The sequence below is a fragment of the Tenrec ecaudatus genome, chromosome 1, assembly GCF_050624435.1.
Source record: "Tenrec ecaudatus isolate mTenEca1 chromosome 1, mTenEca1.hap1, whole genome shotgun sequence".
Classification (NCBI taxonomy): domain Eukaryota; kingdom Metazoa; phylum Chordata; class Mammalia; order Afrosoricida; family Tenrecidae; genus Tenrec; species Tenrec ecaudatus.
The window spans coordinates 87,329,710-87,351,346 of NC_134530.1; positions in this window are offsets into that span (position 1 = coordinate 87,329,710).

The window sequence follows — 21,637 nt, forward strand, 5'->3', positions numbered from 1 at the left end:
TGAGCGATTGCATCATGGCAAACTACAGGAATGTTTATTTCATGTTGCAGGGAAAGGGAAGGAACTTATTGGGAGAACCCACGCCCTGATACGTTACCTGCATATTATCTCACTTAACTCTTACAACATCCTTTTCATTTAGGCATAATTACTATTCTATCATTATTTCATTCACACTCAAGGGAAGCATTTTAGCACAGACAAGTTGATGAGAACCTCGGTGGAAGAAATGCATTTGCAGTATGGCTAAAAGCCCTGCTCAGTGTGTGTTATTATCTCTATTTTTTTTTCTGACAAGGAGCTTGGAATCTAATGAACTCATTTCTTTTTCCCAAGGTCACAGAATTAGCCACTCTGATTCTCACTTCCACAGAAAGTTCCATTGGCCTTAAAAGATAATTTTGAGGGAAAAAAAACAGAATCAAAGATAAGAATGAGCATATCAGAAGGTTCAATGTCTGGTAGCTTGCTGACAACAGTGCGGAAAGCCCTGAGTTTGTTCCAGTCGGGAAACCTGAGTCTTTACATTGCGCTTCACCACTGACTCTGAAATCTTGAAAGATTCACTTCTTTCCACAAACCTCAGTTTGTCTACCAGTAAAATGGGTCTCCTAAAATATCAGGCCAAGATATTTGCTTTACAGACCTGTTAGGAGGTACCCGCCATTGTGAAACCGCTTTGTGCTCAGTCAGGCCCTACACAAACAGACACTATTATTATTGCTTTACCATTATTATGACTCCATGTTCTTTGGGTAAGGCATTTATGTTAAACTGACACAGCACATAATTGGAGTGCTCAAGTTAAATAAATGAAGTCAGCTGTCTGACTCCTTTAAGATAAATGATGTTATTACTACATAATTGTATAACCCCATATAGCTTACAGCAGCAAAAAGATGTGTATTTCACATGGCCTCCTATAATTACATCCCCATTATAATTTTGCTGTTAGCTGCGATGAGCTCTGGTCATGAAAACATGCCAATTTTGTATGGGATTGAAGTCTGCCTAATTTTAGCAAATTGAGAGTCACACAAAAGAAAAGAGATAAATACTATGTTGTTATTTTTCATTAGAGAATTGCTATATTAAGAGGCTGTGATCCAGCTGTGTTTGTTTAAATAAAAGTGTGATTTGAAGACCTCCTACAGCTAATGTTCCTGCCAATGAATAAAAGATAAAAACGCGGCTCTTGTTGGATGGGAGTCTCCGCGTTCTAGCTGACTCGGAGATTTATTGTTCCGCATAAGGAAGTTGAAAGCGTGGAGGGCAGACCACACGCAGGGGCCTTTTGTGTATTGTTTCAAAAGCCATACCACTAATAGATTTCTTCCACCGAGGCTTCTACCAGCAATTCTGCTATGCTCAAATGCTCCACTTAACTGTGAAAAAAAATCATAATAAAATAGTAATTATGCCTAACTGGCAAATGCAGCCCAGCTCAGTGCCACAAGGAAGAAAGTAAACAGGAACAAATACCATTCAGAGAAGGAATTCTATATCTTTGTGTCCTGTGATAAGAAACGAAGCCTTCTTTATTTCCCCCAACGACCCCTCTTACCAACTACCCAGTGCCTCCCTCTCCTGGGTCTCCTCCTCAGAAATTGCAGTCGTCTCCTGAAGTTCCTTTCCCAAGAGTTGGCATGCGCAGAAGATGAAAGAGAGGGGCTAGCCAAGCTATAGCTACAAGCTAGCCCAAACCTAAACGCATCTCAAATGTCAATTTAAAAGCCTCATTTACTGTGATACTCACCCCTGGCTAAATCATAGCGAAGCCAGGCAACAGAGAGATGTTCCTTCAGGGTTCAGAGACTATCCGTCTTTAATGGGACAGCTTCAACTTGATCCCATGAATGCTTCGTGGTAACCTGTGGTAATCAGCCTAACATTTATCTGACCCCATCGTCTAGTTGGGCATTGGCCTTGAATTCACAAAGCTAGTGTTCCAAACCACAGCCTCCTTTTCCAATACCAACCCAAACCAAACTCATTGCCATCAAGTCTATGCCGACTCAGAGAAACCCCAGAGGGAAGGGTAGAACTGCCCCCTGGGAGAATCTGAGACTGTAAACCATTAAAGGAGTAGAAAGCCCTCTCTTTCTCCCTTGGAGAAGCTGGTAGTTTCGAAGTAATGGCCTTGCAGTTAGCAGCCCGATGGGAAAACACTATGCAGCTAGCTCTTCATTACCAGGACACCACATGATGAAAGCACCGGCCCTCAAGCAGATCCCTTTAGAAGTCTATGTCAAGTACTTGCTTTTCCATTTGCCCCATGACTACATGTGGTTTCCCTAAAGGAACAGCATCATGACCTGGATACTGCCTGCTCTTAAGCATTCAATTCTTGCCCCCTTCCCCTTTAATGCAACCCTAAAAATGGGTGTCTGCTGAGTCACCGCACATGGCATCTCCATGAGTGTCAGAGTAGAACTGTGTTCCATCGCGCTTTTTGAGAGTAGATGACTACATCTTCCCTCCGAGGAGCTTCTTATGGATCCAAATCTCCAAATTTTCAGTTAGCCACATACTACTAACCCTGCCATACCAGCCCTACCCACACCACCACCACCGTTGGTCTCTTACTGCAGGCATTTGCAAGGGCTCAGGCACAGATAGAAGTGTGCGGCTGGTGCAGGACCCAGCAGTGCTGCATTCTGGTGTGCATGGGGTCATTGTGGGTCGGGACTGACTGGAGGGCACTGACAGTAACAGCAGCCATCCTTCCTTTTCTTACTCATGTAGACACGTCCACTGACCTGTATAAGTCAATGCAAACATCGCATCTCAGGCCCTACCTCTTCCACTATCGCATACCTCAAGTGTGGGGCGGACTATCTCCTCTCTGCCAAAGCAAACTGCGTTAGCCAGTCACAGGATTCTCAATGAGAAGGATGTACTGAAAACAAAGTGCATCATGGACTCCCGTTTCCATTCTGGGGTGTGAGGAAACAGAATGGTTCACTGTATTTTCCCCTTCCCCCTTCCCACCATTCCTCACCTTCCATCAGTCACGGCCATAATTTGCAAACATTACTGACCAGAATGATTTCTTTCAGATGTATAAAGGTAGAATAAAGTTCAACAATGATAATTGCACTGAGATGTTTGGCTGCCTATCTGTCCCCACTATGATGTCTTAGAAGGCGGGAACTATGGCTTTTCGCCTCTGTATGATTAGGACCAGTAACAGTGGCTAGGACTCGACATAAGCACTAAGTGGTGCATGAATAGATGGTTGTTTTCTTGTTAGGCAACGTCAAATGGGTTCCAACTCATAGCAACTTCCTGCACAAGAGAACAAAGCATTTTCTGGTTCTGTGTCATCATCAGACTAGTAGGTGTGTGGAGTCATTGCGTCAGCCACTATGCCAATCCATCTTATTGAAAGTCTTCCACTTTTGGCCTCTCCTCCAAATGATTGCTATGAGGCCTTTTCCCCAGGAATTGTTACCTCCTGATTACATGTCCAAAGTGTATGACAGTCTCACTGTCTTTGCTTCTCATGAGCACTCTGGCTATCCTTCTTGTAAGACAGATGAAAAAGCTAAATAACAAATTAAGAGAGACGATGACTGATGGGCCACACACACAAAAATGAGAACAGAATGTAGTGAGAGCACGAATAAGAGAGGGTTTATTCATCACGAGAAAGTTCATTTAGCTGATAACTAAAATAACTTGTGATTAGAACCTGGGAGTTCCAGGCTGAGAGAAAATAAAAGTGGCTAATTAACACACACTTCAGAACCTACTTTCCTGGAATGTGGTAACTTACTACTGAAAGACTACACGCTTGTTCCAATAATAACCAATCTCTGAATGCTTCTGAAGCAGTCTCCAAGATTTAACTACATCAACACTGAAGAGAATCTTTCTCAAATGAATTCATCTCAGTGTTTTTAAACAACAGTATGGGTAACGCACCTTAGTGTCCTGCCTCAGTTTCTTCGTTTGCCTTCCGAGGATGAGTGGTTGATGGATTCAAACTGCTGACCTTGTGGTTCACAGCCCAACATATAACCCATTAAGACACTAGAACGCATTTAATTATTAGGTTAAACCATATAAAGTTACCATTTTTAAGTGAAAAGTTGGGAATCACATAATGTTCAGCCTCATAAAAGAGTGATTGTTGTTGTTGTTAGGTACCTTCATGGCAACCCTGTGCACAACAGAACAAAACACTGCACGGCCCTGCACCATGCTCACAGTTGTTCCTGTGCCTGAGCCATTGATGCAGCCACTGTATCAATCCATCTCACCCCGGACCTTCACCTTTTCAATGTCCCTCCACTTTACCAAACATGGTAGCCTTCTCCAGGGACAGTCTCTGACAAGTCCAAAGTCTGTAATGCGAAGTCTTGCCATCCTTGCCTCAAAGGAGCACACTGGCCTTACTTCTTCCAATTACAGATCAGTTTATAAAACAGTGACTACAATATAGGAAATGCCCTATTTATGTTGGGTATAAATATTTACTATATGTTCATAATAAATGCTAGATTAAATTTTAGCTATCTCCTTTCATAGTAGTCAATTAGCAAATTACTTATTGTTCTGACCATGTTTTCCTCATCTGCATAATGGGATTGATGATACTTGCCTTGCAGATATGTTATGATGATTAAGAAATTTATTAAAAGGATTGGTATAAAGATAGTATGTAACCAAAAAAAGGTTCAATTCAAAATTACCAGATTTTTTTTAAGGCTAAAATCATTCAGAAAAGAATAATAGAGCAAAAGTTTACTCAATAGTAGTTTCAGCCTTAGGTAGTGTGGCTTCCTATTAGAGTATTCTTTACAAAATTCCTATAACCATGCATATAACTCTGAAGAATGGATGTGTCTTAGTTAAGGCCAAGTGGAAGACTGAGTGGCTATTTTCCAGGAACTACTGACTCTTGATGGCTCTGGAATGTCAGAGAGTCTGTTTTGTAGAGTCCAAATCAGTTGAATAACTAGAATGCCAGATGTCGTAAGAAGAAAAAAACAAACATTACATAACCTTCATGATCAAATAAAAAGTAAATGTCTTGTTATAACTATATGGCATCAGGATAAAAATTTGATGTGTAATATACAGAGGTATCTGATTAACAATAGAAGTTCCTGACCCAGAAGAATATAATGAATGTGTTCCTTCCACATGTCAGAAATGATTATCATTATGATTGACAGTAGTAAATCAACTTATGACAACATGATAGGGTACTACACAGATATAGTTTTCAACAAGTTCATGTTAGTAATTCCATCCAATAAAATGCTTATTTTGATTAAGTTCTCAAATATCTGGAGAATTAGCATGCAGGGATTATAAAGAAGCACTTCAGGAATGTTCACAGGGTGTGCACAGGGGAATTCAATAATCTGTAGTGTACACTTGGATATCTCAATCTCGCACACAAAAGTTAGGGAGCATGTCATAATGAGCTTTTGAATGACTTTGATCCTGATTTTGAGATCAAACTTTGCTATATCTGTTTAATTACCTTACACAATAGTTCAACTTTTTTTTCTTTTTTTAATTTGAATGGATAAACCCAATGACACTTCCCTTCATCCCTGATCCACATTATTGTAGGGGAAGAAACCATTTCACATTGGATGACAATTTTTAGTAGCACATTATCTCTCAAAGAACAATGACTTTAAAGTTCTGTAAAATCTAATCTATTGTTTTCTTTTATTATTTCAACCTTCCTGAGACATAAGTAAGAAGTCCTTTCCTACCTAGGAGATGAAAATACTTTCTCCTACTTTTTTTTCTGGACATTTTAACATTTTGGCCTATCACATTTGAATCTATAATCAAATTTACATTCGCTTTTATTTTTGATTTGAGGTAACAGCAAAGTGAAATCGGTACATAATTTCAATATAGGTGCCTAATTTCAACAGCACCATTTACTAAAGCTAGTAATATTTCCCATTGAATATATTTGTAATTTTAGTTAAAAAAGAAATATTTAACATGTAAAGATGTATTTCTGGGCTATGTATTCTGTTTCATTGATGTATTTCCTCACTTTGTTCCTAAGCCATAATAGATATGCTTATTTCCAGTCTTGAAGTAGAAGGTATCAGTCCCCCAACTTATTTCTTCAAAATAATTTTGGTTATTAGAGGTGCCATTGAATTTTCATACAAATTGTATAATCTTATTGACAATTTCTATGCTATTTTAAATATTCTATTAGTATATTGATAAGTGTTGAATTTATAGATCATCTTGAGGAGACTTGAGTTTCTTCAGAGCCATTAAACATCTTCCAGTGTCTTCTTACTTACAGTATTTATGATGAGAAATCTACTGCAATGTCTGGTTCTTTGTACTCAAATTCATTGCTATTGCACCAACTTTAAATGATGGAAAACCTATAGAGCAGAATAGAACTCCCCCAGTGGGTTTCCAACATTCTTCCGGAGGAGCACCTGGTGAATTTGAATGCTGATCAAGAAGAATCGGAACATTTGAATTATATTATTATTTGAATTATAGCGTTGCCAAGGAGTACTAAACACACGACTACTCAAAGAGGAACTGTACCCATCTTGGAGAGGATACAGCCAAAATCCCCTAAGATGTGAGGACGATGAGACTTTGTCTTAGGTACTTTAGATATGATAACAGGAGAAATCAGTCCTGGAGAAAGACATCTTGTTTGGTAAAGTAAAAGGTCAGAGAAAAAGAAGAAGACTCTTAACAAGATGGATCGACACACTGGCTGAAGCAATGGACTCAGACGTAAGAAAAATGTGTGGATGGAGCAAGACCAGATAGTTGTATATACAGTCATGATGCATCAGAACCAATTGATGGTACCAACAACAACCACAAGGTCTTGTCTGTTGCTTCTGGTTTTATTTCTATTGATTAATCTTATTCCTAGAGGAAGATGATCTCAATTAGATGCTTCTTCACACGCCCCTACATCTTCTTTAAGGGAGGAAGACTGGGCCTTCTACTCCTGTAGACAGTTGTAGTCCCTGAAACCAACAGGGGGCTCACTATGCGTCAGCATTGACTCAATGGCAGTGAAATTTGAGAATAGTCACATGTCTACAATATCTTGTTGATTTCTCACTTACTGAATGTTTAGATTTTTCTCTTTTTGGACCACACAGTTGTACAAGCAGTTTTACAGATAATTTTGTGGTTTTAATAAATTTTTTATTTAATTTCTTTGGGTTAACAGTAACTTTATAGAAAATAATATTGATACTTTCAATTCTTCTTTTAAGATTTGCGCTGTGATGGGTTTTGTATCAATTTAGTTGGAGTAGGTTTTTCAATGGTCTGGCAGTTGGAACCTAGTAATCCCCCATAAAGTGACTTTATATATTATAATCAAGTCCATAATAGTACTTTCTGTGAGAAACCAAGCAGTTGTAAGAAGATTATGGTGCAATAAAACTCCCTTACACAGGCCACAGCCTGGTGCAATTAAAAGGAAGTTTCCTCAAGTGTGTGGAATATTCCCTGTATAAAGAGATGTTGTGGGAAAATGTGCTTGCCTATTTGCTAGGTCTGGGTTCTACAATGACTCATTCACGTCAAGTACTTTGGACTTGAACCAAGAGCCTTCCATTCTGCCTGCCTGCCCTGGGACTCTGCAATGATCTGCCATTTGATCTGTTGACCTTGGTTCCTTGGCCTCTACTATAACCAGTCTTTCACTTTTCTGCCAATTTTGAGTCCATCAGTCCCCAAAGCTACATGAGTTAAAAGTCTCCATGCTAACATCTGACCCACAGAAGATGGAAATTGCAGCCATCGTGGATTATAACTCAAGCTAACGAAAACAAAAGGCCTCCCAGTTGCGCCAATAAGTAATATTATAAGTGGAGAAAAGATTGAAGTTCTCAAGGATTTCATCTTGCTTGGCTCCACAATCATCGCTCATGAAAGCCATAATAAAGAGATCAAAGACATTTTGCATCAGATTAATCCACTGCACAGACCTCTTTCAAGTGTTGAAAAGCAAAGATGCTACTTTGAGGACTAAGGTAAACCTGACCCAAGCCATGGTATTTCCGGCCACCTCACATGCATGTGAAAGTTGGGAATGGAATAAGGAAGACCAAAGAAAAATTAACGCATTTGAATATTCGGAGCCGGCTAAGAATATTGAAAGTATCATAGACTGCCAAAAGAACAAACAAATCTATCTTAGAAGTAAATCAGATTAACCTTAGATGAAAAAAGGGAATGACAGAAAGATATTTCCTTGTGGTTTAGTGCAAAGTTCAGAGAACTGGGGAAGAAGAAGAAATGGAAATAGGAAATGCAAGGAGAAAGTGGGACAAGTGATGATAAACTGAGGGTATTTTAATGGATCAGTTAATCAGAATGTATATGAAATTTTTCATGCAAAACAGTAGTCTGCTCTATACACCTATAACACATTCACAATAAAAAGTTAAAAATAAGAAGAAAATAAGGTTCAAGAAAGCAAAGATAATGTTTTGAAGATGAGGGTTCACCTGAGCCAAGTCATAATATTTTCAATAGACCCATAAGCATATGAAATCTGGACTGTGAGTAAGAAGCGCAGAGAAGAACGGATGCCTTTGAAATATGACATTGATGGAGAATATTAAATATATCATGGCCTGCTAACAGAATGAACAAATCTGTCTTGGAAGGAAGACAGCAAAATGCATCTTATAAATAGGATGACAAGACCTTTTCTAGTGTACTTTCCTAGAGAAGGATATTGTGCTTGGTAAAATAGAGGAGGTTATCAAAATAAGAGAAGGTCTCTCAAGTAGAAAGATTGACATATTGGCTTCAACAATAGTTTGGAACACAAAAACAATTGTGAGAGTGGTGCAGGACTGGGAAGTGTAGCATTCTGTTGTGCATAGGGTCCCTATAAATCAGAACTGAGTCTATGACACCTAACACAACAACATAAACTAAGGTTAAAAATAGGAATGAAGAGATCCAATGAGTTTATTTGGCGTCCTAGTGTGGGGCATCAAAACCTAAAACCAGACACACTGGTCTTTCCTGAAAACCAGTGTTCATTCTTACCAATTAGAAAATGTTCGAACAGAATACTCAAGAAAGTCACTTCGGAGGTTGCCTAGTAGTTGTTCTTCTCCTCACTCTGCCAGGGTTTGGTCTTTACACTCTGCTGCAGCAAACTGGGTCGTAACTTCCTCTATTACCTCTGCAGATGCTGAATATTGCCTTCGCAGTTTAGCACAGTGGGGTGGGGGGGGCATTATAATGGAGGGCCCTATGCCTAAAGGACAACTCTATTCCAGGATCACATTTGCCAAGGAGACTCATCTGAGCCTCCGTGTTCTAGAGTTTTCATCAGCCACAGGATGGGTGGAGAGATGTGCAATCCATTTAGATAAAGGTCAACCCTGTGCTTGAGGGTAGGCATAACTGTGGTTGGATGGGGGGTGTCAGCCTGCCACCAGTAAAAATGGGTTCAGTAGGCACAATTGTACAGTTGATAGGTTTATAATAAAGTCATAGAGAGTATGAGAGATAAAAGAGAGATTGAAATAATGGAGTCAAACACATTTCGTAGTAGCATGCTCACCTCAGTCCCAATTGGTGGTACACGTGGAGACAGGGGGAAGGGAAGGAGGGCAAGAGGGAAAGGAGGAGATGGGGAGAGGTCAAGGAAGGAGCTGAGAGAGTGAGAGCCTATCTCTATAGCTAACCCAGGCCTATGTGCCTTTGGGGGCATGTAAGCCCACTAATTACAGGTAAAGACATATGTCACAGGAAGGGGTTGCACTATAGGTTATACAGCAATGAGAGGAGGTGGTCTAGGGACATAAATGCAATAGGAAGAGGAGGGATTAGGGGTATACATATGACAACATGGGTGGATCCTAGAGTCAGGTTGGCAGCTTAACTTTGGATGTCAGGAGGGGGGGGTTGATCTCCACAGGAACCATTATCTGTTGGGTGTGAACCCCACCCACAGGAACCAAGCTAATGGTCACAAACCTTAGCCCATTGTACCCAGCAGCAGGGAGCAGGGCCTACCCTAGTCTGGTGACTAATTGCCTTCAGGGAGAATGTCTGAAAGCATCTGACCTCCCCCCACACATAACCAAACCATGGATAGGCCATCTACAAGGTGGGACCTTCAGGTGAAATCCTAGTATGAGTCACAACCAATCTAGGTAAGTCAGGCTGGATGGGATATGTTAGGTAATCTAGTAAAGTCCGACTACCTGATAAGAACTTTAGCTTGTCCCAGAGAAGGTCCACCCAGTCAGGGCTGTGGGATGAGGACCAAGGTGCCAAATTGCTTGTTTTAAAAACAGTATGTAGTATCTCATAAGCATCAAATGCCCATGAGGTATAACAGAGTCAGATGGACCCTAAGGTAAAAGAGATCCAACATTATGGGTAAGGCACAGTTACAAGAATCTTCAGGTAGATTATTATTCTTGAAGCTAGAGTAAAAGCTTATCCAAAGTTCTAATTAAGAGATCGTTGCAAATAAAGCCCTGATTTTTCATTGTGTGTATTAAGGATATCATATAAACCTTGGTGGTGTGGTAGGTTATGGCTTGGGCTGCTAGCCACAAGGTTGCCAGTTCAAACTCTCCAGCTCCTCTGAAGGTGAGATATGAGCCTACCTGCTCTTGTAATGATTTACTCTCTCAGAAATAGAGGCAATTCTACGTAGTTCTATAAGGTCACCGGGAGCTGGAATGGAATGGACTTGATTACAGTAATTTTGTTGTTTTTTTTTAAAAACAGACCCAGTAAATAGGAGATTTATATATATATATATATATATATATATTTTTTTTTTTTCTCTCACTAACCAAGAGGAACCTTGGTGGCGTAGTGGATTAGGTGTTGAATTTCTGGCCACAACGTCTGCAATTTGAAACCACAGCCTCTCTGATGGAGAAAGATGAAGTTTTCTACTCCCATAAAGAGTTACAGTGTCAGAAACCCACAGAGACAGTTCTACCCTGTCCTATGGGGTCTCCATTTGTTGGAATGGACTCAATAGAAGTGAGTTTGGATTTTGGTTTGGTCCCTAGCCAAACAAGTTTAGATTCAAACTAAATTAGGATTAACAATGAAATTATTGCATAAAAAGAAATCCAATGCAAACACACACACACACACACACACACCCTACATGATCAAGCCATGTAGGTAAGTTATATGGGAAGCAGATCTCAAGAATGTATTACTGAAAGCAATAGTCAGTCATAGTATGTGAGGGGCTATAGGAGCCGAAGTACAAGGATATGAGGCTTGTATTGTGCTCAAAGAAAATGGGTGAGCAACTTCAGGGATTTGAGATGGGCAGGGCTGAGGAAAACCGAGAATGACTGACTGAAGCAGGGATAGAGAGAAAAGAAAGTGAGAAAGAAAGAGAGAAACAAAAGAAAGCACAGAGAGAAAATAACCGAAGGAGAACTTAGAGAAAAGATAGGAAATGGGAAGAACATAGTATGAAGGAGGAAGAAATGAAAAACCAAGGGAGGAAAAACTGACATGTTAACTAAATTATTGGGGAAGGGGAGACAAGAACAAATGTATCAAATGGATCTAAAATACAGCTCTATTATCCAAGAACAGCCATAACCCAGAGGGAGAAAATCACATCATGCTGTAACAGCCATAAGTACCAATAGTTAGGTTTGTTGCATTTATAAACAGCTATCTTTTGGCAAGAGAATCAAAAAGGCCTCCACGAGACAGGCAGTTCTGGGCTTCCATCCATTCACTCTGTGAATTAATTGACTTTACTTGAACTCTACTGTTTTCAGTTGGAAAATTCACTGTGAACATGTTGTACATATCTCAGATATCAAATAGCAAATGCGCTGCAGCCAAATTCTGAAATGCAGCCAGAAATTGTTTATTAATCAGATAGGAATTTCTCCATGATTAGGAAATACAACCAAGAGACAAAGAAGGAGATAAAGAAATAAAATAAACAGCTAACATTTTAAAAATGTTTTCCACATTTCTTCTTTTCCTCGTTGAACATTTAATGTGTTTTAAGGGACAGTTTATACAGCATATTAGCTTCCTATTCAATGTTTGGCACACAAAGTTCCACGACATTGGCTGCGACCGCAGTGATGTGTCAGCACTCGCTCCGTTTCCACGTCGACGTCCCCATTTTTATCCCTCATATGTCCCTGCCCTTTCTTACCTTCTCGTTTCTGCTTTGGGGCAAATGTTGTCCTATTGGTCTTGCATAGTTAATTGTTCTGTGGAGCACATTTCTCAAGGGTGCTGTTTATTTTATAAGCCAATCTATATTTTGACTGAAAGGTGACCTCCAGGAGCGGATTCAGTTTCAGGTGTAAGGGGTGACTTAGTGCAATAGTAGAAGAGGTTCCTCCAATCTCTGACAGTCGGGTAAGCCTGGTATATTTAAATTTAATTTTAGGATCGCTCCCCATTATTCTATTGTGTCCCTGGTAAAAGTCGGTCGTGGTAGCTGGGCACCATCTGGTCTCAAGCAAGTGGAGGCTTGTGAAGGTTTTACTTCTGGGGACTAATTGCTTCCTTGAGTCTTTGGTTTCCTTCACCTTCTTTTGTTACATGTGCGAAGAGCCAACAGTTATACATTAGATGGTTGGTCATAAGCTTCTAAGACCCAAGATTCTAACTCATCGCCATGAAGTCAATTCTAACTCAAAGCTACCCACTATGAGTTTCTGAGACTATAACGGTTTACTGGAGTAGAAAGCTCAGTCTTTCTCCTGAGGAGCTGCTGGTGTTTTTGAACTGCCGACCATGAGGATCACAACCTAACCCATAACCACTACACCACTACTCAACAAAGTAGCATGTAGAAAACCTTTGCAACACACACTATGTTACGTCAACTTTCCTAGTGTCCCCCTGAGACTATAGTTCTTAGCGATCAAGCCCAACTCAGTCTCGTGAGTTGTTTGGATATGTCTGTGAAATCTCTGTAACTCTGTCCCCTATATGTGAGTGTGTGTATCACATAAATACATGTATATACAAATGCTTACGTCTATACTCCTATATGCTCACCTGTACTCTAATATGTTCTCCCACACATCTATAACACACACACATCGACCTATGTAACTATACACACATTTTTGAATGTTACCACTACTACTGCAGAATTACTTTTGCAATAATATTTACTGTCCAAAACTCCACTTCCATGGAGTTGATTCTGACTTATAGTGACACTAAATAGGGTTTTTAAGGCTATAAATCCGTATTGAAGCTGACATCCTCATCTTTATCCGTCAGAGTAGTTGAAACACGGGTTTGAAACATGGACTTTTCCGTGGAGTGTCTGAAACTTACTCAATTGGAGATGTCTTTTATCCTCACGTACCTCTCAGTGCCTTGCTTTACTTGATTCCATTTTGCTTATTTCCCTCATATTATGTCTTGACTTTTTCCTCAGCAGAATTAATGTAAGTCTACTATCTCATCACCCACCTACTGCTATTGAGTCAATTCCAACTCATAGCAACCTTATATAAGACTTCCAAGAGTGTCCATATTTATAGAAGCAAAACAGCTGCATCTCTTTCCTGTGGAGCCACTAGAGAAAATAATACACTGAATCACTGTACCAAAACACACTAGTCAATACGCCACCATTTCCGGAAGCAGTATGTGAGCAAGGCTTCAGGAATTGATAGAACAGTAATTGAAATGTTTCAACAAGCTGATGAAGCACTGGAAGAACTCACTCATTTACATCAGGAAATTTGGAAGACAACTACATGGTCCATATTGGTATCCATTCCAAAAAAGCTGACTCAAAAGGATGATCAATCTATAGAACATTATCAATGATGCCACATAAAAATAAATTTTGCTAAAGATCACTCAATAGTGATTGCAGCAGTACAATGACAGTGAGCTGCCAAAGAGTCAAGCTATATTCAGAATAAGACATGGAAGATGTGTCTCGACAGAAAGCAGAGAATATTAGAAAGGTGTTTATTTAATTTTATTAACTCTGCCAATGCATTCAACTGTGTGGGTCATAACAAACTATTGTTAGCCTTGAGAAAAATGGGAATTCCAGAACCTATTAATGTCCTCACGCAGATGGATCAAGAGACATTTGTGAGAACAGAACAAGGGAATACTGCATGGTTTAAAATCAGGAAAGATGTGTGTCATGGTTGCATCTTCTCGTCAAACTTGTTCAATCTATGCTGAACAAATAATAAAAGACGCTGGATTGTATTAAGAATATGGCATCAGGATTGGAGAAAAGGTTATTAACAACCTAAGATATGTAGGTGATACAACCTTGCTTGCTGAGGAGAAATTGAAGCACTTGATGTTGAAGACCAAGGACTGAAAACCTCAACATGGATTGCAACTCAAATAAGAGCAAAATCCTCACATTTGGATCAATATTTAATATCATGATACATGGAGGAAAGACTGAAGTGTTCGTGGAATTTATCCTGCTTCAACCCACAATCAATGTCCATAAAAGCAGCAGCCAGAAGATCAAAGGACATGTTGATGGGTAAGTCTGCTACATGAGTCTCCTTTAATCATTGATGTGCCTTTTAAGCAAGGCTGTAACCCTGAGGACTACAATGCACCTGACCCAAACCATAATATTTTCAATCGTCCATGTGTATATGAAAGTTGGGCATTGAAGAAGGAAGATCAAAGAAGAATTGATGTGTTTTAATTATGTTGCTGGAGAAGTATATTGAAAGTACCATGCACTGGCAAAATTAAAAACAAAATCTGTCTTGGGAGAAGTACAGCCAGAATACTCCTTAGAAGGAAGGAAAGTGAAACTTTGTCTCATGTACGTAGGACATGTTGTCCGGAGAGACGTGTCCTTTCAGAAGGACATCATGCTTGGCACAGTAGAGGGGCAGCAAAAGTGAGGGAGGCTTTAACTAGATGGATTTACATAGTGGCTGCAAAAAGTGCCAACACATAAGATCAATTGTGAAGATGACACAGGACCATTTGGTTGTTCATAGGCTCTCACTGAGTCAACAACAGTAGGACAGCTTTGTACTTAGGTCATCTTCCATGAACTGTAGTTTTGGTGGAACATAGCTGTGACCTATCCTTAATATTTGCCAGTTGTGAGAAGTATGATTTCACTTCATTGTTATGTAAATTAAAAACCAGTTTTGACACCACCATCTATTAAAGAGACTCTTCCTTCTCCCATTGAATGGACTCCAAATTTGGTCAAGAACCCCTGGCAATAGCTGGATAGATTTCCCGCTACATTCTTAGTTCTTTGTCATTGTTCACTATGTATGCCCTTGTAGACCTTTCACATTTCTCCTGTCACTTGGGAAGAAGACAAAAATGTTTTTAAAAAACTGATGAAGAGTATCAACTGGAAATCAAGAAGTTATTTCACTATGGAGAGATAATGGTATATGACACCTGATTTCAGAGAGAGAAATCAGAACTTTTCTAGAAGACTGCAATCACCAAGCAATTGTACTCTCTAGAAAGAGATGACATATGACCCCTAATCTCTAAGTTATATTTCTCCGCCAAACCTCAGTTCTACTCTGTTTCTTAAAATTTCTATATAGAATATATATTTTAAATCTTTATGAATAATTGTAATTTTTCAGGAATGGATTTAGAAATCTATTTGCTTTTCTTCTCTTAGATCAGCGATTCTCAAGCTGTGGGTCATGACCCCTTTTGGGGGTTGAACGACCTTTATAGGGGTCACCCGATTCATGACACTAGCAAAATTATAATTATGAAGTACAATGAAAATAATTCTATGGCTGGGGGGGGTTCAAAACAACATGAAGAAATGTATTAAAGGCTCATGGTATTAGGAAGGTTGAGATCCACTGTCTTAGAATGTAAAAGGTATTACATTTTCATATTTTACTCTATAGAAAATGTTTTATATATAAATACGCACACATTTCATATATATACACATACATACACAAATATATATTAATTTACATACATATACATATTTGATGTTATTTAGGAGACCAATTTTTGCATATGGTGTGAGGTATGGACCACACATACATATATGCATATACATATATATATATAATGTTGTATAGAAGGCTAAAATAATTTTCTGTCACTAATACCCAATAATCTTGGTTATAACAGTATATAAATTAACTTTTAAAATCAATGTAGTCATATACACACACTCACACACTATATATGTGTGTGTATATGTGTATGTGTGTCTATATGTGTGTATATCTATATCTATCTCTATATAGGTATATATAGATATATATCTATCTACTAGGTATGACAGGGAAGCCATATCTAACTTCAAAGGCAAAATACCTGCCTTTGTGACCTATGATCAAAAAGAAAAAATGAATGCTATATGGTAACTAGGAAATATAAACAACATGGGAGCAATAAGTTTGAACATTATAATCATGCAATTAATTTAACTATTTCATATACAGAAATATACCCAAAATTTCATGCTGCTTGATGTCAAATCATCCATATATCGAATATAACATAAGTTTAAATTGAAATTAAAATATTTAAAATTTAACATGAAAAGTTTATATCAAGCAAATGCTGGAAAGAATGCTAGAATGTTAAAATTAGTATCAGACAAAATAAAATGTTTAAAATATAAGTAAAAAAACAAGTTTATAAAGCGGGAATATATACACACATGAACATATACATACCTGGTACTATATAGCTTTAAACTATAAAACACAATGATTTACACGATCATTCAAGAAAATAAAATTAGCCTTTTATTTGCAAGTATTTTGTCCTTCTGAGGAAAACTGAGAAATCAAGAAGACAAAAATGTGAATGTTTACAGACAATTTGAACATGATTAACCCTGACTAGTATTGAGAGAAGTTTTACCACAAATAGAGAATACATTTTTCTTTTTGCTAAGTGTGCTTGGGATGTTTATAAAATTCAATCAAATGTTAAACTCTTAATTAAAAATTAGAGAATAAATATTATGAAAAGTATACTCTGCAGAAAGTATAAAAATTATATAATTTGAAATATATCTTTTAAAACCTTATTCTCACCAATAACTTAAAAAAAAGAGTACTAACTTACAGGCTAAAATTAAATGAAAAAGGACGTTATTAAAATTAAAACCTCAGAAAATAAAGAGCCACATGTCAAGATTTGTGAGATGTAGTCATAGCGGTATTTAAAAAGAAACATTATAACCCTGCATGCATTTACTAAAAAACAAGGCAACGTGAAAACAAATTAACTAAGAGTTGAATTTAAGAAGCTAGTAGTAGATTAAGCCTAGGGATCCCTTCTGACCATAGATTGGGGATTCTTGCAGATACAGTTAGATGATAGATTATCACCCTATCATTTATCTTCCTTTTGATTCATTTGAATTTGCCCTAGTTGTTAACACATTCTGCTTTCTTTTTGAGAGCGGTTTTTACCTGTTTATTTTGTTATTCTGGTGTGATATTTGTTGTTTGTTTGCTTGTTTTTTAATGTTTTTCTGTACATGAAATCCAGGTTAAAATCTATAAAGACAGTAACTGAATTAAGGAGTATCCATGCAGAGAAAATCACGGGCAATAAACTAATTATAGAGAGTGGAAATAAGAAAATGTTCTAAAACTGATTGTGGTGATGATTGTGCCACTCTTCTCGATGTGACTGAAATATTGAATTTTATGAATGTGAACTATATGCCAATAAAACTGTTGGGGGGGAAATGCAACTAGATAAATAAGAGTAAATTTGGCACAAAAGAAACAGAAGATAGGATCAAAAACAGTAATAACAGAATTAGTCAAACAGAAAACTTACATAAAACAAAATTTCTACTCAAGTCAACATTGATTCTTTAAGAAGATCAAAAATTATATAGCCCTGAGTCAGGAAAATTGTCAACATTAAAGAGAAGGCATCTATTACCAATATTAAGAATGAGAGGCAACATCATTACAGATATTTCAAGAAAATTAAGAGAAAGTTACCAATATATTCCAATAGTTTGACAAGCTTAATAACACAAATTATTTGAATGGCAAAAACCAAAAGCTTACCATGAAAAAAATTCAGCTAAGATGAGTGTTTGTAATTTGAAATTGTGCGATGCAAGTAGAGCTCATTAGAAAGGCAACATCTCCAGTGCCGACAGATGGGCTGTGGGTCTCCACTCCGCACTCGCCCGTCATTCACTATGGTAAGATTTGTTTGTTTTGATAATGCCTGACACCTGATCCCTTCAACACCTCATGATCGCACAGGCTGGTGTGCTTCTTCCATTTGGGCTTTGATTTGTAGGCCAATGGATATCCCCTTACGGAAGTGTCTCAGGGAGGAGACAAGCCAGTCAGGGTACAATGTAGCAATGATGAAAAATACAACTTTCTTCTAGTTCCTAAATGCTTCCTCCCCACCCCACCCCCAACCCTCCATTATCATGATCCCAATTCTACCTTGCAAATCTGGCTAGACCAGAGGATGTACACTGGTACAGATAGGAACTGGGAACACAGGGAATCCAGTGAGGATGATTCCTTCAGGACCAGTGGTGAGAGTGGCGATACTGGGAGGGTGGAAAGAGGGTGGGTTGGAAAGGGGGAACCGATTACAAGGATCTACATGTGACCTCCTCCCTGGGGGGTGGACAACAGAAAAGTGGGTGAAGGGAGGACCTGGGTGAGGACCTGATGTCAGGGGCTAAAGTAGAGAGCAAATGTTTTGAGAATGATGAGGGCAATGAATGTACAAATGTGCTTTACACAATTGATGTATGTATGGATTGTGATAAGAGTTGTATGAGCCCTTAATAAAACAATTAAAACAATAAAAATAAATAAAATAAAAAGAGACAAAAATTTTAAATAAAAAAAAAGAAAGGCAACATCAAGTGAGAATTGAGTGAGGGAGGTGAACCCTAGGGAGATGTGGAGCAAAACTGAGGGGGGAAAAAGAAGTTAGTAAAATAAAGTGAATATAAATATAAAGAAAGAAGAAGAAATTAAAACCAAAAGTAAATGAAAAGGTAAAAGATAATCTTGTCTCTTGAAAAAATTAATTATATAGATCAGTGATTCTCAACCTTCCTAATCCCACAACCCTTTAATAATTCCTCACGTTGTGGTGACCCCAACCATAAAATTATTTTTGTTGCTACTTCATAACTGTAACTTTGCTACTGTTATGAATTGTAACATAAATATCTGATATGCAGGATGTATTTTCATTATTACAAATTAAACATAATCAAAGTATAGTGATTAATCACAAAATCAATGTGTAATTATATATTGTGAAATATTTATTTCTAATTACAAATAAATGAAATTTTGTCTTGAAGTATATGTAGGCATATCTGCATGTGGGCGGACCCACCTGGAGCTGGATAGAGGAGCGGTGTCTTGGTTCCTAAGACCAAGAAATATGTGTTTTCTGATGGTCTTAGGCTACCCTTGGGAGTCATTTGACCCCCAAAGAGGTCATGACCCACAGGTTGAGAACCATTTATATAGGTGTCTTTTAAGTCTTGTAATGAGCAATTAATCAACTTATAAAAGGAGAGCACATGTACCAATGAATAGAAAGAGAAAGGTTTATGAAAAACTTCTGAAAATGTATAATAATTTTAATAACTCGATTGTGATGTAAATGGAAGATTACAGAGGATGGTGAGTTTTATGTTCAGTAATTTATACACATTTTATTTCAACTCATCCATTTCAGTCTTTTCAATGTGCCGTCATTTAACTCCACTTCCTCCGGTGTTTCCTGTTTCCATTCCTCTGACTTTCATCTTCTGTCAGTCTTGCTGAATGATTTTGTTTTTCAATTTTGAGCTTTGCTACACATTTGTTTCCCACTTTAAACAGGATTTAATATTGAGATCCTTTTCAGAGGAGTTGGTAGTAGCAACTGATCACTACGTCTTTCTTCTGGTGCCAGCTTTGGGAAGACTGAATGTGTGCATGGTCCATTAGTCCATTGGACTGATTGGTTTTTTGTTTTGTTTTTATTGAGGGCTCTTACAGCTCTTATAACAATCCATACATCAATTGTATCAAGCATATGTTGCCATCATTCTTTTCTAGACATTTACTTTCTTTGAGCCCTTGATATCAGCTCCTCTTTTTCCCCTCCCTCTATTCCCACTCTCAAGACCCCTTGATAAATTATAACTTATTATTATTTTCATATCTTACTCTCACCACTGTCTCGCATCCCCCATGGTTTCTGTTGTTCATCTCTGTGTTAATCTGGATAGACTAGAGAAACAAATCCAGGGAAACACATATGTGTATATGAAAGACGTTTATATACAAGAGCAGTTGAATATTGAGAAAACATCCCAGCCCAGTCCAGATCAAGTCCAAGGTCTGATATTAGCCTATATGTCCGATACCAATCTATAAAGTCCTCTTCAAACACACAGAACACATGCAATGATGCTGAATGCAAGATGATCACAGGTCAGTGGGTATAAACTCTTATGGCACCAGTGGTGGTAAAAGCATCTCAGCACTGACAGTGGTCTCCATGTGGCTTCTCTGGTTCCAAAAGTCTGACTCAATCAGTCTCTCTCCATGAGTCTTCTCCCAGGATGTCTCACAGGGAGTTAGGTGAGAGAGAGAGGCTCTCCTGCCTCCAAGGAAGAAATGCAAAATCCTCAGGGGAAGGCCATGCAAAATCCTCAGGGGAAGACATGTCTACACAGAAGCCTCATTGGCTATCACCTGATTGACAGACTAAACTCCAACCCTTCACCCTTAATCCTCTCAAGTCCCAAATTCACACCAGCTTATGTAACTACCACAGTCCCCTTGGAGGGATTGTGTGGTTATGTGTCGATCATTGTGATCGGTTCTCGCTTCCTCCGCTCTTCTCCTCTCCTTCCCCTTCCCCTTGTATCACTATTGCCATTCCTGTTCTTAGATTCCATGGGTTGTGAGCTCTTATCTCTTATCTGTACCTGTGTACATGCTTCGGTCTAGCCCTCAGTGAAAGGCAGCACTAGGGTCAGGATAGTGGGTTAAGGCCACCTCAAGGAACCAGAGGAATATTGTGTGTTTCATCGGTGCTGTATTGCACCCTGATTGCCTCATCCCTTCCCTGTGACCCTTCTGTCAGGGGATTTCCCATTGTCTACAGATGGATTTGGGGTCTCTGCTCTGACCCCCACATTCTCAACAATATGTTTTGTTTGTATGTTTGTTGTGGGTCTTCTGATGCTTGCTACCTGGTCACAATGACACCTCACAATCCTAGAGGCTGGTGTGCTTCTTCCATGTGGACTTGTTACTTCTCTACTAGATGGCTGCTTGTTTGTTTAACTTTAAACCTTTAAGATCCCAAATACTATATCTTTTGAAAGCCGGCACCATCAGCTTTTTTTTTTATCACATTTGCTTATGCACACATTTTGTCTTCAGCAGTTGTGGTGGGAGGGTGAGCATGCCAGTTTGTTAGAACAAAGTGTTCTTGCATTGATGGAGGGTATTAGTATTGGTCCAAAGTCTGTCCACTATCTCAGTGTATTGCCATATAAATATATGTACATAGGCCAATACCTCTATTTTTAGTAATTAATGTATCTACATATGTACACACCTATGTTTATACCTCTACCCATAGTTTTGCTTCTTAGATCGTTCCTCTGTTTCCTTTTACC